At 44.8% G+C, this 17,284-nt stretch overlaps 1 protein-coding gene across 4 annotated transcripts in view; it reads left to right on the top strand.

Annotated features, from left to right (window-relative positions):
- PPP2R5E (protein phosphatase 2 regulatory subunit B'epsilon) overlaps positions 1 to 17,284 on the top strand; it is a 193,718-nt gene that overhangs the window by 61,497 nt on the left and 114,937 nt on the right. The gene's annotated exons all lie outside the window — the stretch shown is intronic.

Here is a 17,284-nt window from a genome sequence, read left to right on the forward strand (position 1 = left end):
AATGTGTAGTTATTAGGATGGCGCATGTGATATCCTAGGACTATTCTGAAAACCACCCATATTCAGCTATTCCCTTATGTGGCCGTTCTGTGATGTGATTCTGTCTCCGCCGGTGTGGGTGTGTGCACTCTGCTGCTCCCGGAGCCCAATCTCTTTCCATTTTCCAACTGTTCTAAAGTAGTAAAGATATAGAGAAAGTAAGTAGCCTAGAGGGCAGTAAGTAAAGAATATAGAGAGTAGAATTGAGAAGACTGAGAGGGTGGGGAAGAACAGGGGGGGGGGGGGGGGGTGGCGGCAGGGGTATTCCACAAACATGGGTCCATGTGATATTTCATTTAACTAAATTCCTGGGGATAAGATTTCCGATCTATCCCGTTATGCAATGTTATTACAGTATAAGCTATGGGTCGGGGTCGTGCGCCCGAAGGGCCTGACCGTCATCTGAATATATGAAAAGGTTCCATATTGTCCATGTTTTGGAGTACCTTTCCTGTCTGTGTTGGTCTGCTAGTATAAGATTTTCCATCTGCTTTATGTCTTCCACCTTCCTTAGCCACATGGCAATGGTAGTTTGCATCGACTTGCAATGTAAGGGGATGCATACCTTCGCTGCGTCTAGGAGGTGGTGCACCACCGAGTTCTTATAGATGCGCTCGGGAGTTGCTGACGCATGTAGAAGAAAGAAAGCTGGGTCCACCGGAACAGCACGTTCCGTGAACTTTTGTGTAATCTGCCGAACTGTTCTCCAAAAATATACAATCTTGGGGCAAGACCAGAATATGTGTAGGAGGGTTCCCTTTTCTTCCCCACAACGCCAGCAAATGTCACATGTAGCCGGGAAAAGGTGTCCTATACCACCTTGTCATTCGTCTCTTGGATTTTGGTGCATATGGAGGACTTGTGGGTAAATCTGAGAATGTGGTGTCGTTGGTTGTCACTGAATGTGCGGTGCAACTCCCGTTCCCATCCCGTCAAGCTGGGAGGCTGATATCCCGCTGGTGGTGCGATTAGCAAGGTATAGGTGAGGGAGAGTTCAGCTGTGCAATAATCTTCTATTGGCGTAAGGGGTTGACTAGCGTCGTCGTGTGGTAGTATGTGTCTCAGAAAGTGCCGAAGCTGCATTGCTCTAAAAAAGTCTAGGCGAAAAGGACCTGTGGGATCAGTCAGCTGTGCTGTCATTTTCCAACGGCCCTGGGAGCTAAAGTGTGACGCCTGAAAATGGCCCTCATCGCTAAATCTCTGAAAGGTTGTGTTGTGTAAACCCGGTTCAAATTGGGGGTTACCTAGTACAGGGTATAAGGGAGAACTCCAAGAAGGGGAAGCTGGCATTGATGCCAGATGTGAGCAGATTCTGGTGGCAGTGCCGATCAGTGGGTGTCGTTTGATTGCCATGGGGAGTATCAAGTAACACCAATGGGCTCTCCGGAGAGGGATGCCACTTTGTGCATGCTCTTTGAGGCCCCAGTTTCTTCTCTTTGTGTCTAGACCAGTCTATCGGCCTACTAAGATGGACAGCCTGGTAGTAAGTGCGGATGTCTGGTAGCGCCAGGCCCCCATGTGGTTTAGGGAGGGAAAGTATCTTCCTACTGAGGCGGGGTCTTTTCCGTGCCCAAACGCTATAAAAAGTGATTGCACTTGTTTAAAGTAACTTCCTGGGATATGGATGGGGAGGGCCTGCAGGAGGTAAAGGAACTTGGGTAGAATAGTCATCTTCAGAATATTGCAACGGCCAAACCATAAATGTAGGCCGGTATTCCACTTGTCCAGAAGTTGTTTGACTGTTTTCAATAGGAGCGGGAAGTTAAGTTAAAAAAATTTGGTGCATTTCGGGGTAATAAGCGTACCTAGGTACTTTAAGGCCATAGTAGTCCACTTTAGGTTGATGCTAGTTTGGAGATGTGTGAGCTGTGGCTGTGGTATACCCACCCCCACCGCTTCCAACTTGGAGAAGTTTATCTTGAGGTTGGAATGTGTACCGTAGGTCCCCGGGCTGTGGATGTGCCTGATCTGCCAGTGGATCTCGGGAGGTATTGAAGCCAGTCGGGAACCTGGATGGGGGATGTGCCCAAGAAGAATAGGACTGGCAGATCCGCCGTTGTGCGGAGCATGAAGGAGGTGGAATTTCTCTTGATCATGACTGCCAGCGGGTACCCCCAACGGTATGTGCAGCCATGCCTCCTCACTAGGTCCAGTACCGGGCGAAGGAGTGATCTACGCCGAAGTGTAGCTTTTGACAGGTCCGGTAGTATTTTAATTAGGGCCCCATCAAAGTCTACCTCTCCGTGGTCCCATGCTCTGCGGGAGATCTCTTCCTTCTGCGTGTAGCGGTGCGGGCGCTAGATCACATCTCGCGGCCGGTCGCAGGGCCCTGTGCACCCTGTCAAGCTCCAGCGAGGGCGGTGGGGCATCTAGCAGCTTGTGGAAGATGGCTGTTACCGTGGCCCCCAGGTCCTCCACGCCTGTGGCTTTCGGGATGCCGCGGAGCCGCAGGTTTTTCCTGTGACTCCGATCATTGATGTCCTCCATGTGCAATTGTAGTTCAATGGATATGTCCCATTGTGAGGTTTGGGAGTGCTCCAGGGCCATCACCCGCTGCGCCAGGGTGGAGAGGGAAGTTTCTCCCAAGGTCATCCTGTCTGAGAGTTCTTGTACTTCGTCTCAGACCTCCTGAATATCCCTCTGGTGCGTCTCCTCTATTCGGAGGATTAAGGCCTCAATCTCCGTTTTGGTGTGGAGGGCCTGGAGCATGGAGCGAATATCCTGGTCTAACTGACTAGACATCGGTGGATGCCGGGTGGGCGATGGGTCTGATCGGAAGGCCGCCGTGGTCCCTGGAAGGTAGGTTGTTGAGGCTGAGGAGCTGGGGGACGGAGGCTGTGTGTAGGGAGCTTGGGCCTCATGGATGGAGTCATGTGCTGCAGTGCTCGGAGACAGCCGTTGGAGCTGCGAGAAAAAATGTTGGATGTTGTTCCTGGAAACACTGGAGCTGGTCACCCTAGTTGTTGCTCTTGTTTTGTATTGTTTTGCTGAGCACATGCCGGTGCTATCAAGTTGAAAAGCCGGGGTAGGCAAGGGGAGGCCAGGAGCTCACCGAGGTTGCAACTTTACTCAGCCATGTCCAGACCACGCCCCCCCCCCCCCCCTCTGTGTTTGTGTTTTTATTTATTTTTTGGTACAACTTGATTGACCTGTTGAAGTAAACACAGCTTCAGTTTTTCCAGGTTTTTCAGCTCCTGGTGAATGCCTACCAGAACAGTTGGGCATCTTTTCAAAAAAATCTGCCCTGGAAGAATATAACAACCTTGGTGACAGCCAGGAATTTCCTAACTTTGCAGGGATTTCTTCTGCCTTCTTGATCTGGAAGGGAAGTTTCTCCATTGGGACACCGAAGGCAGAAAAACTAACAGGGCTTATAACACTCCCTTATGCTACCCAACATGAAAAAGGTGTTGCTTTAGTTCGACTTTGGTTGGAGGGTTCCCTCCTGTATTGTTATATTAGTTGTCTGGGCTATATATTTCCTAGAAGCATAAGATCAATGGAATGAAAGTATGGTTTTACGTACCTTATGATACACGCACATTTGTTTAGTAATGATTGCTGTGTAGCTTGAAACTTTTTATTAAAGTTTGCCGGTTTTCAAGATCCCATCACATTAGATCAATTTTTTGAGTTGGTTGCACAGGTCTTTAATCAGAACAATATTTTTGATCGACAATACGCTAAAGTTTTCATCTTGGTGCACAGAAACAAAATGTAATCCCCAAATTCCTATGAAATGTGATTAAACAACGATGATAATATTCATATATTTAAAGAATACAACTTGATTAACTACCTTGGGACTACTACTACTAAGACCAACTACCGGTTGGTAAGGATGAGCTCCGGCGTGTTCGCACACCCCACGTGCAGAGCCCGCCAGGAAGTCAGCACTGCTCTGCGCTAATCACAGGCAGTGAGACATTGTCCCGATGCACAGCTGAAGAGATCGGGAAATGTCTCACTGCCTGTGATTAGCGCAGAGCAGTGCTGACTTCCTGGCGGGCTCTGCACGTGGGCTGTGTGAACATGCTGGAGCTCATTATTACCGGTTGGCTGCACTTTCCTATAGACTTCTATTTTGTTCTGTTGTTTTCTGAAAGAGCACCAAAACCCCAGGACTTAATAGAAGTCAATGGGAAAGCGTAGCTAACCTGCATGAAAACCGTGGGTTATGCACCGGGAAGCTGCCCTACAACTAAAACAAGATTGTAGCATAAGCAGATGCTATATTCAGTAGAATCTCATGTCAGAATGACATTTTGATCCAAGAATTGGGGCAAGTAAATTTATGTTAGTATTGGTCTTTTGTAAAAAAAAAGTTGAGTTTGACCTCATTACAGCTCCCAAGGCTACTTATTGGTTATTGCGCTAACCATCATATCAGTGGGCCAATTGGGAGATTTGGGAAAGGGGTACGGCCAAGCTCTGCTTTTTACAGTAAAAGCCAGAGTTGGCAACAGTTGTCTTTATTTTTTGAAGGTGTTTATTTATTTTTTAAATCCTCACTGGCTGCTGAGTGCTTCGGGGCCACTGGCTTCAATTTCTTGACCGCAGCTGTTATCATTGGCCAGGCCGAGATGACGTCACTCCAGCGCATGTGCAGGAGTTTCGTCATATTCGGCATTGCTGGGCAAACAGCATGTAAGAAGCTTTAATGCAGAAGAGACAAAGCAAGGCTCTTCTGCGATAAACATCCTGCCTGTCCACCAATGTTCAATTCCTAGCCTAAAGTTCCACTTTAATGCATTCTCTGCATTAAGGTAAAAAAAGCCACCTGCGTGAACCTTCGCCCCCCACCTCCCTTATACCTCATCCCGATCCAGCAATGTGCAGGAGCGAAGCGACTCCCTCGTCTCCCTCCCTCCTCATTGGCTCAGGGGCAGCAGCTGTCACAGCCAGTGTCAATGGACACACAGGGCTGGGCTTGGGAGCGAGAATGCATGAGTGTCCCCATAGCAAGCGGCTTGCTTTGGGGACATGGAGGGGGACCCAGGAAGAGGAGGACCGGGGCCTCTGTGCGTAAAACCTCTGCACAGAGCAGGTAAGTATGACATGTTTGTTTTAATTAAAAAAAAATGGAGCATTTACAATCACTTTTAAAGGAGAAATATAGCGAAAACTATTTTAGCTATACTTCTCTTGTAGGTCACAGGAGTGTGCAGTTCATTCTGCACTCCTTTTGACCCGTTTTCAGCTGACAGCAGGTTAAATTCCGCTGTCAGCTGACTTTAGTCATTCAGTCCAGGCTCTGAAAAGATCCCCACTATATTGTCAAGATCCTCCACAGCCCAGAGCTCCAGTGAGGACTGAAGTCATGGGTATCTGCTCAGAGCGGGGGGAGAATTGAATGATCAGTGGTGTTTGATACAGAGCCGGGGTACAGATGCAGTGTGCGTGTTTTTTGTTTCGTTTTTTCCCCTGCATATGCGCAATTGTACTTGCCTGGGTTTGTGACAAGTTTGGTTTAACGCTTTAATTTACATTATGTATGTATCCCATACATCAGTGGCCACCTAAGAGGGAAAGTCATGGCGCTTGGAATATATGCTCTGCAGTCAGGCATACGTTTCATATTTGCATAGTTTATTTGGCAATGCAAGCATCATTAGCGGAGCATATACAGCCAACAAATGTTGCCTGCATGTTCATTCTCTCAATGATGTGAAGCTTGCAGTTTTATGATTTGCATCAAATGAATAAGGGAAAAAAACTGTACATTACAGATTATTCTAGCAAAAGTCTTCCTAGCCTTTAGAAGGGGAACAAATGTATGGTTACAAAGTGCTTGCATTGATTGTATTTATTAGAAGCATCTCAGAAATTGACAAAATACTGTATGGTTTGCTCTGCTTTGAATGAAACTTTACATGAGCTAACTTTGATTACAGTGAAAATATGCATGTGTATTAAATTGAAAAGGGTAAAAAAACAATTACACACAATTGCACACAAAAAGGGGCGAACTCAATGGAACACTTGGTCTTTTTCTGCCCTGATTCTTTCATGTTTCTAAATACCTTGTACAATCTTCTAAGATGTTGGGGAAGGTCATTGATCTGTGGGAGTTGCATGCACTCGGCACAAGGAAGAAATCTTGGAGGGAGGGTAAGTGGTTGGTTGTAGAAGCTTATCAGTTGGTGTGCAGTCATAATATATATCTTCTGTGGTATCAGTTTGATTAAGGGGCTTTTGTTTTCTTCTTTGCTGAACTTTACAAAAAGTCATAGATTTCAGCTTGCCAGCCCTTAGATTTGGTGGCTGCATTGTGTTTTTTTTTTGTTTTGTTTTGTTTTGTTTTGTTTTGTTTTGTTTTGTTTTAAGCTTTTTTGCTTTGTGATCCTGCAAGTAACACACTTTGTGTCTTGGGGTCATAACACCAATCACTGCACTGTATGAGAGAGAGGCAGTGTTCTCACCCTAGGACATGACTACAATAATCTCTCACTCTCCTCTTCTCCATAACATAGGCGGGAGGGGTTCTGTAGTCCTCAGGTAGCTGGAAACCATGTAACTGATAAGTCCTCAAATGCAGAGAGCACAGGAAGTTATCGGATGACAACATTTCTGAAGGGATCAGCAGGTATGTTCTGCAGTTATCAAGAAGATGCAGCTAAACCCTCTCAGTGGTTATATTTCATTTTGGATAGAGTAAGTAAGGGTTATAACCCCTATTGATTTATTTTTTGCCATCTGTGCCCCATTGGGAGATTTACCTTCCCATAACCAAAACAAGAAGTGAGAGGCAATCCCTGTATATTAAGGGAGTTACTTGGGCCCCCAGGTCACCAGAACTAGTGTCTCCTTTGGAATATTTCCCCCTTTTTTTTTTTTTTTGGAGATAACCCCCTTAATATGCAGGGGTTTCCTTTTTGCTTCCTGTTTTGGCTATGGGACAGACAGGAAGTGAAGGTAAATCTATCCAATGGGAAACAGATGGCAAAAAAACAAAACAAAAAAAAACTGACAGTGGTTAAAACCCTTCCTTACTCTATCCAAAATGAAAAAAAAATCCACTCCCATAGCCAATACAGAAGTGAGTAAAACACTCCAAAGTGAGGGAACCTTAGGGTGTCACCAGGGTCATCAGAACTAGTGTATCCATTGGAAGATTTTCCCCTCTATTTCTGTTCTAGGAACAACCTAAAATTTGGGATTTTATTTTACTTTCAATGCTAACAGTAAACAGGACAAATGGAGAGGGTGACGGGGGCACAGACGCTGTAAAACCTGAGGTGTGTTCTAATCCCTCTATACTCTATCCACAACTAAATAAAATGTTTTGGCTTTAGTTATACATCCGGAGACCAAATGGAGCCAAATAGGAGAAGTTCAATGTTTCGGTTTGCATACCCTTTAATTGTCAAAACATAATATTACTACTAGAAACTCCTTGTTTAAAGTGGTTGTAAACTCTGCAAAAAACAACCTGCAAGACAAAGGCATAAGGCATAATGAGCTAGTATGCATCGCATACTAGCTCATTATAAAATACTTATCTTAGAATGATGCTGTTGCAGCGGAGCCCATACACCGCTGTGATGGGCGACATGTCTCCGGAATGTTACTTTTAGGTTTTCAGGTTCCGGCGCTGTGGTTGGCTGGAGCCAGCAATGACATCATTCAAATGTGCAAGAGCCGCCGGTAATGGCACAGCAGCTGAAGAAACAGCACGATCGAGCCGTTTCTTAAGTGCGCATGTGCTGATAATGTTGGCACATGCGTATACAGTGAATATCCCCTAAACTGCAAGTTTAGGAGAAATTCACGGTACCTACAGGTAAGCCTCATTATAGGAAGAAAAGAATGGCTGCACACCATGAGAACGTTCCAACAATTTTATTTTTAAAAAAATGGCAATAAACAGCCAGCAAAGACAGAACCCAGGAGTGTCCGAACCCAGGAGGTGACGCGTGCGTTTCACACTGTCCTCAGTACTTCTTCAAACCACCTTATTATAGGATTACCTGTAGGCAAAAGTGGTTGGAAAGGGTTTAGAACCACTTTAAAGTGGGTGTAAACTCCCATACATTTAATTTTACCAAAAGGTAAGCTTATATAAAGGCTTACCTATAGGTACTGTAAATATGTCCTAAATGTGCACCGTTCCGGTGATATTTGCTGTACATGCAGCCGGTGATGTCGCCAGCGCCTGTGCTCTGAAAGAACGGCCACCACTGAGTCCTGTGCTGTAAACGGCGGCTCCCATGGCATGTGTGAGAGTGACATCGCGGCTCCGGCCACTCCCACAGCCGGAGTCTGTGAACCCGGGTGGAGGCCCTGTCAGCTCGCCGCTGGAAAGGCTTCATTCTAAGGTAAGTGTAACATAATGCGATAGTATGCGATGCATACTAGCATATTATAACTTTGCCCAGCGGTTTAGGGTCTTTTCACACTGGGGCGGTTTGCAGGCGCTATTGCGCTAATAATAGCGCCTGCAAACCGACCCGAAACAGCCGCTGCTATAATTCCAGTGTGAAAGCGCCGAGGGCTTTCACACTGGAGCGATGCGCTGGCAGGACGGTAAAAAAGTTACCACTCCTGCCCATTGAAATCAATGGGACGGCTCGGCTATACCGCCGGCAAAGTACCTCTGCAGAGGCGCTTTGCGGTGGTTTTAACCCATTCTCGGCCGCTAGCAGGGGGGTAAAACCGCCCCTGCTAGCGGCTGCATACCGACGGTAAAGCGCCGCTTACAATAGCTGCGCTTCACCGCCGACAACGCCCCCGCCCCAGTGTGAAAGGGCTCTTACTAACGCTAATGTAAATGTGCATGAGTGACACCATAATTTAGTAAATCCTATTAGAACCTCTAATTCCAGAACATATATATGTGGAAACAAACGTCATTTATGCATGAGTGTTTTTACAAAGTGAAATGAAGAGAAGGGGACAGTAAGGTGTAAATGCTCTTTTGTTTTAAAGTGCACTTATCCTTTAATAAATAATACATATACTCGTGTTTTAAAACTCCAGAAAACCCTAGTAACACCTTTTTTTGTAAAATAGCTGTTTTACATTTTGCTGCATTTTCATTTTGTTGGCTTCTAATTTATGATTCCATCTACTTAACTTTTCTGTTGGTATCATCTTGTGCAAATCTCATGGCGATTTACACTGGAGACCAGTGGACTGGTACAGCAATGTGCAATATACCCGCTTCTGATATCTCTATTACATTGAACCAGCAAAAAAATAAAATGAAAAGCACAAGGGTTTAAAAATGTCCGTGAGTCCTGGCGTGCATTTAAATTTCTCTACCTATGCCATTCAGCATATTTGGCAAGGTGTGTCATAATGGGGTCTCTTAAAGTGTAACTAAAGCTAAGCTCTTCTTATTTTTATTTTTTTGGATAGAGTGTATTAACCCTCTCTATTTGTCCTGTTTACTGTTATTAAAAGTGAAAGTAAAAGAAAATCCCAAATTTTGGGTTGGCACCAGAACAAGAATAAAGGAGACGTATTCCTATGGGGACACTAGTTCTGGTAGGGGTGGTAGGGGTTCTGGGAGGTGTTTTCTCGCTTCCTGCTTTGGCTATAAGAAAGGACTTTTTTTTTTTTTTCATTTTGGATGTTCTGATCCCTCTCCACTCTATCCAAAATTTTAAAAAATGCCTTTGGCCTCTTTCACATGGGCTTTCTGATCAGGTCTACCTGTCAGATGACAGAATATTTGACACAGTAGCATATAGTCAGTCTAGCAGGGCTTTGTGTCTGTTTTCATATAGTTTAAAATTGCAAAATGTATTTCTCCTTTGATAATTGAATGTTACAGAACGTGTGTCCTCATTTTACATAACTGGTCAGTGAAGCATAACATTTCTTGCACTTTTGGTTTCCACTTTTGGTGAGGTCCCAATAACTTTCTTCAGTTAATATAGGACTGGTTCACATTAGCAACTTGAGTCGCACAGAATCGCATAGCAATGGAAATATTATTTTCAATGGTATCCGTTCACTTCAATGTGACTCGGCACGGAGCGATTTTGGACAAGGTTCCTGTAGTACTTTGGTGCGATTTTGGTCCCCATAGAACATACAGACCTTATCAAAGTTGCATCTAAGTAGCACTACAAGTCAGATCAAAATCGTATTACAGCAATGTGAACCTAGCCTTACAGATGTATGCTTGTAAATGTCATGCTTCTCAGCTGGCTGCTGTGCACAACCAATGAGTGCGCCTCACAGTTGGAATGTAAAAATTTGATTGTAAGTAGAGCTGTGGACAACATACAGTAGATGGTTCAAATGTAGAGTGTGTGTCACATGAAACTGGTTTATCAGGTCTTTGTAGATGCCAACCAGTTAGACCGTCAAACATTTTTATGTCTGTCTCTTGGTTACTTCAGGGGAGAAACTTTGTTCTGGGTTATTTTTTTGTTTTGTTTTGTTTTTTCTTCTTGGATCCTCAGGTCTTCCTTGGTCTGTATGGTGGGTCCCACTTTCCCTTATGAAATTTTAATTTTATATTGTATAAAATACTATAGAGGTTGGCAGGAACAGGTATAATACCCACATGGTATTTCAGAACAGAACCAAGAACTTTGGCTTGGAAATTGCTCTGCTGGTGTCCCTAAGCCATGTAAGAATCAAATTGGTCCACTAGAGGCCAGCTGTAAATGAAACATAACATTTTTCTAAACTGAACGTTTAAGACCTAATCCGTGTTTATTGCAAATATACTACTACTGCATTTCAGCATAATGGGAGTCCAGAGTCACATATACTGGGTGACAGTCAAAATCTGCCCAGTATTTATCAGTTTAATAAAAGGGGTCCCCCTCGGATCCATGAGTAAGTAGGATTCAAGGAAAGGGTAACAGAAGGTGGGGTTGGATTACTATCCTTGTGATTTAATATACCCATAAATAGTGTTAAAATTTCTCATAGTGGTTGTAAACCCCTACATCTACTCAGTGAAGTCACTGGCCTCAAGTGATGCACAGATTAAACAAATCCACCTACGTAAGTTGTATCTGTTTATTTGCAATATTCTTCTCTAAATCCATTCAAAGTCCAGATTTGATAAAGCTTGTCTGAGCTGTCAGAAAAAAAGGGGGCAGAGAGCTGAAGTTGCACTCTGCAAAGCTCAGTGAGGAGAGAGTGTGTGTGTGTGTGTGTGTGTGTGTGTGTGTGTGTGTGTGTATGTATGTATGTATGTATGTATATATGTGTGTGTGTATATATATATATATATATATATATATATATATATATATATATATATATATATATTATATTCTGTGTGAGTTTTCAAATAAACAGCTCCAGTTCTCATGCAAGCCATTTGTCGGCTAGTCTTGTATGTTGCGTCTATAATACCTGGTATCTATGTCCAGACTGGAGGAAGGGGCATGCTGATGGAAGCACCAAAGCAGGGTGCTGGGACGGTTCCGTCACACTACTAGTTTTAGAATTGGTGATGTCACTGCTGTGCTGCCCACTGAAGCAAAAGCCTGCCTTTGCCAAGATGGCTGCCTCCACACAGACACCGCAAAACCAGGCATTGTAAGTCAGTAATGAGGGAAAGATCAGCTCTGGCTGACCACAGGGAACACTGGTGACTAGCCCTTTGCCATCTGCCTGCTTTTTGGACACTGCTTTCAGAGATTGGCTCCTCTTTAACTATTTAGATGTTTTTCTAATAATGAAGTATGGTTTGTCATTGAATATGCTACATCAGGGATGTCCAAACTTTTTTCAAAGAGGGCCAGATTTGATGAGGTGAACATGCGTGAAGGCCGACCACTTTGCCTGACATTCTTTGAACCATTAAATTCGGTGTGTTCGTTCGAGCACTAATACACTGCCCAACAAGAATTCTCTTGCCTTTGTGGCTGTGTGTGGTGAAGAGATGAGCTCGGGCATGTTATTTGGATATACCGTATTTATTGGCGTATAACACGCACCTTCACTTTAAGAGAGGAAGTGTCAGGAAAAAAAATTAAATTTTTAAATTAAGAACTGTGAAGCAAAATAAGGGTCAGTGCCCATCTGCAGCCTCCATTGCCAGGAATGCAGCACCCCCCATTGCCATCAGTGCAGCCTGACTGATGCCCATCCATCTGCAGCCTTGGAGGGGACAGGGAGGGGGCGGGACGAGCGCCAAAAGATTACATACAGGAAAAACTCCTGTTTTCTCGGTGGCCTCCTTAGTAGAAAGTCCTGCCTCCTTTGATGGACAGAACAGTCATCCAATGGAAACCCCGGAGACAGGACTTCCTATTACAGAGGCTGCCGTGTAAACAGGAAATACTTGTGTGTACGGCACTTGTGCCGCCTCCTCCCCTGTCCCCTCCAAGGCAGTCAGCATATGTATCTTTGGGGGGGGGGGGGGGGGGCCTTCAAAACCGGAACGCGGGACGGATTTTGGACATGCCTGTGTTACCTGGTGGGGTGGAGAATTCTTCTTATTAAATTACAGAGAGTTCTGATATTTGAGAAATGGGATCTGTTTGGAACCCCACATATTTTCAGATCAAAGGTAACAGATTGGTCTGCAGTGCTTAGGATCGGAGCTGGACATTGCACATCTGTGAACTGGTAAGCTATCCAGAGCAGTGATCGCCAACTTTTTGGACCTCACAGACCACTAAACTCCCAGTTTTGAATTCCACGGACTAGGGTTGCACCGATACCACTTTTTTAAGACCGAGTACAAGTACCGATACTTTTTTTAAGTACTCGGCGATTACCGATTTTTATTTATTTTTTTATGTCATGTGACAGTGGCACTGCTGACGCGTGGACTGTCAGTAGTTTTTTTTTTTATTTATGTATTTTTTACAATGCTTATTGGGGGTTTTTTTTGGGGGGGTGGGGAGTGGACCGTGTCTGTGTTTGTTTTTTTTATTATTTTTACAATGTAACCTTTTAAATATTTATTACAATTTTTTTTTTTTTTTTTTTAATTATTTTTATCAGCCCTGTTGGTGACTTTGGTGAGATGTCAGGGGTCTTAACAGACCCCTGACATCTCCTATTTGAGATACAGAAAGGGACTGAGGACACAAATTCCCCAAGCCCTTTCTGAGCAGCCTCAGCTGCACTGAAGATGAATGGACAGGAGACAGCGGCTCCTCTCTATTCATAAACTGAAGCATCATAAATACAGTTTACAATGCTCATTTATGAATGGACAGAGTCAGTGATTACTGACGCTTCATTTGGAAAAGGAGGGAGCCAGTAAATATGTTTACCGGCTCATTCCTCCGCTCTCCAACCTGAAAGATTGACACGGAGGGGGGGCAGGAGCAGAGGGCACGGAGGGGGACTGAAGGAGCCTGGAGGAGTATAGAGAGACAGTCAGGGGTGATCGGTGCGAGGGGGGGGGGGGGGGGAGCAGCTGGAAGACATGGAGGGGAGAGGAGGAGAGCGGCTGCCATCTGCTTTATTGAAATCTATACAGGGGGTATAGGTGATTGTAACTCCCCTCCCACAACCCCCCACTGCCGCCACCGCACCGATCATCCCCCTGACTGCCCAGGTATCGGATCAAGCATTGGAACATTTGCTGGAGTACACGTACTCGGGCAAATACTCAGTATTGGCACCAATACTAGTATTGGTATCTGTGAAATCCTACCGCGGACCAGTAACATGAATTTTGAACATGAATTTTGCAGCTCTCTGCACCCCCCTAATACTATCCATCACACTGCTGCCTTACACAGAGTCGTCATTGGATCTCACCTCCTTATCCAGCCATGTGCTCGAGCTCTGTCCTCCCTCCCCAGTCTGATCAGCGCTGCCATCGGCAGTCCCCTCCTTTACCTACCGCTCTCTACATTACTCCCAATGCCTCCCTCTGGGGACCACCAACATTTTCTCATGGACCACTGGTTGGTGACCTCTGGTCAAGAGTACTTCTGTACCAAACCACAAACGGAACTACACTGTGAACTTGGGATTTGTGAACCGATTCGCTCATCAATAGTGTTGGTGTGAACGATAAGCAATGGACAGTACTCAGTGTTGAGAGAAGGCAACGTGTGATCAAAATGACCAACATTTGTAACACTCAGGTTTAAAAATCATTTTAAGGAAACCATAGGCTTTTTGGAAAGTGTGGGAGGTGGAGGGTTTTGGGGGCTGACATTTGCGAGTATCTCCAGCATCATTAAGTTGTATGTTTTGTTTTCTTTGTCAAGCTGACATGTAGTGATTAGCATTTGCCTTGTGGTTTACATGTGGCCTACGGACATCAAATGCTTCTGCAATGTTTGTCCTGTCAGATCATGTTTGTTCACACAGACCAGGCAGGCATTTTGTTAATGGTTGGGTTATGTGTACAGATTTGGGAAGCACACAGTAGTGAAGTAACATCTTTGAGATGTTTGCTACCATATGCATTTTAATTCTGGGAATGCCTGGCAGTCTCTCCACTACAACTGGAACGTACAATATAAAGCTGTGCAGCCCTTTGTACTTGAGGATTAGGAGCCTCTCACAAAATACTTATTTTATTTTTTTATGGGAAGTTGGCTTATGTAATAGATCATCCAGCAATAATGGTTGTGAAGAATAGTGGGGGTGTTCTATATACTTTTTTTAATGTACCCAGATCACTACCTGATAATCACAGGAATACCATATTGAAGTGATTGTAAACCTCAGACATGAAATATGAACAAAGCATATCCCTCTTTAGTGTGTACTTGTCTCCATTAGGAGCACTAAGTGTAATTTCTGTCTTCTTTCTTTGCTTTCACCATGATTCACTTCTTCTGACAAGTTTTTCTGATGCCAAGAGAAAAAAGGTGACGGGAGGGACCTCCTACTGATTGATGACAGCTGTTCTTGTGCGCTGTGTGAAGGGGGGGGGTTCTCTCGTGCTTCCTTCCTTCTCTCCCCACTGAACTCTGCGGAGTGTAATTTCAGCTCTCTACCCCCCTTTTTTTTTCTGAAAGCTCAGACAAGTTTTAAAATTCTGGAATTTGAAAGATTGTAGAGAAGTGAAGACTGCAGATGAACAGGTACAACCTATTTAGGAGGATTTGTTTCATCTCTGTGTACCACCTGAGGCCAGTCACCCACTGGGTATATGTAAGGGTTTACAACCACGGCCTAATTGGTCAGCACACTCCACCCTCACAGCAAGGCGCTCTCTGCATGTTGCACTGCAGCATGTTGCAATAAACAAGGGCAGCAGTGTCCTACTTCGTCTCCAAGGCCCTTGTTCTACTTGCAAATCCTTTCTTGGGAAAACAGTGGAGGCAAAATGGGTTAGCTGATATTCCATTTTAGGAATAGTTGTAGTTTTCTTAGAAAGAAACTAGAACCCTCCCAACTGCCTTGCCAAGTTTACCAATAGGCGTACAGACATCATAGGACTCCCAAGTTCTTCTTGCATGATCTGCCCAGCGTCACAGATGGGTTTTTTGTTTGCCAGTGTCATCTGAAATCCTTGCTCGTGTGCTTTCAGCTATACTGAAGTACACCTGCTATGAGCATAATGCCCCTTTCACATTGGGCGGATCCGCTGGCCATACTCCGCTAGTTCAGCGGGGGATCACTCCTATGAGCGGGCGGATGACAGGTCCGTCTCCGCTCACTCTGCAGGGATGGACCTGACAGAGCCCGGCTGTTCTCTATGGGGGGACTGGATGAAAACGGACAGCCTGTCCGTTTTTCATCCGATCCGCTGGACGGATGGCGAACGTATCGCCATCCATCTGTTTTGCGCCAATCTTATCGGATGGCAGGTGGGTGTCAGCGGACACCTCTCCGCTGACATCCGCCTGTCCATAGACGTCAATGAGTGGCCCGCTCAGATCCGTCTGGAAAATGAACAGGTGGATCCGAGTGGGCTGATCGTGTGAAAGGGGCATAACATGACGGCTGCCATGGTTGATCCTCTTCTGAAATTGCTAGTTTTATTGACTTTGGCACTTCTGCATTATTGAACTTAAATAAGCATCCAGCTAGGCAACTGGCATTTTTTTTAAGTGATTGTAAAGGAACCTTTTTAAAATAAACGTCTCCTATACTTACCTGCACTGTGTAATTGAATTGCACAGAGCAGCCCTTAACCTCCTCTTCTCCGGTTCCCCGCCGGTGCTCCTGGCTTCTCCTCTGTCCAATGCCCCCGCGGGAGGTGCTTCCCATGGGGGCACTCGTGCATGCTCGCTCCCGAACCCCTCTGCTGTTTCCACTGACGCAGGTAGTGGAACTCGACCCTGCCCTCATTCCATCACTGGCTTTGATTGACAGCACTGGGAGCCAGTGGCTCCTGGTGCCCCAGCAAAGCCAATGAGACACGGAAGTGATGTGAGAAGAGCTGCGGACGTGCATATTCCCTATTTTAAAAGGGCTCAGGTTAAGTATAAGTGGGGGTGAGGGGCCCAATTTGATGCATGAACATTTTTTACCTTAATGCAAGGAATGCATTATGGCAAACCATATTTAGGCTTTAGAATAGGGGTAGGCAACCTGGAGCCCTCCAGCTGTTGCAGAACTTTCAAGTCCCATCATGCCTCTGGGAGTAATTGCCAGCCTTGCAATGCCTCATGGGAAATGTAGTTCCACAACAGCTGTAGGGCCCCAGGTTGCCCACCCCTGCTTTAGAACCACTTTAAGGAAAATCATCAATAGCAGACTACTTTTTTTTTTTTTCTCTTCTGTGCAGGTTTCCTTTTGTGCGGGCTCTGCAGCATTCAGGGTTTTGGGTTTTGGGTTTTTAATGAAAACGTAATGCAGCTCTTATTGGGAAAAGGAACTCTAGGCAGATATGGAAGACCTACATGCAACTCTGAAATGGTTAATACATAATTAAATATATTTTTTAAAGCACGCAGTGTAAGCACCTGAATGTGGTCTGGTATTGACCGGTACCACTGCAAGGTTAATTTAATTTTTTTCCCCATCCTGGAGTTCAGCTTTAGATCAAAACTCCTGACTCGCTTGCTTGTGTTGCTTGTCATTGGCTCATTAAGTAATGAAACAACAATGTGGATAAAAGAACTGACAACCCTATAAAGCTGTATGTGCTTTTTTACAGTTTACGCCTGAATTTTTTACTTGTTCGACTTATGGGTTACTTTCTTTAATTTCGTAAAGGGAAAGGGCTCCGTTAGACATTGACATCACACAGATCAGCAAGTCTTCAGGAAGTTAACTCCCTTCCATGTTACAGCCAAGTGTGTCTGCAAATGAACCTTCTCTATTAGAAAAGCTTGGCCTCGTTTCATTCTAAAGTGTCTGCACCATTGTTTTACGTTTTTATGTTTTTGTGTGTTTTTTT

This window comes from Aquarana catesbeiana, linkage group LG13 (genome assembly GCF_042186555.1).
Source record: "Aquarana catesbeiana isolate 2022-GZ linkage group LG13, ASM4218655v1, whole genome shotgun sequence".
Lineage (NCBI taxonomy): Eukaryota > Metazoa > Chordata > Amphibia > Anura > Ranidae > Aquarana > Aquarana catesbeiana.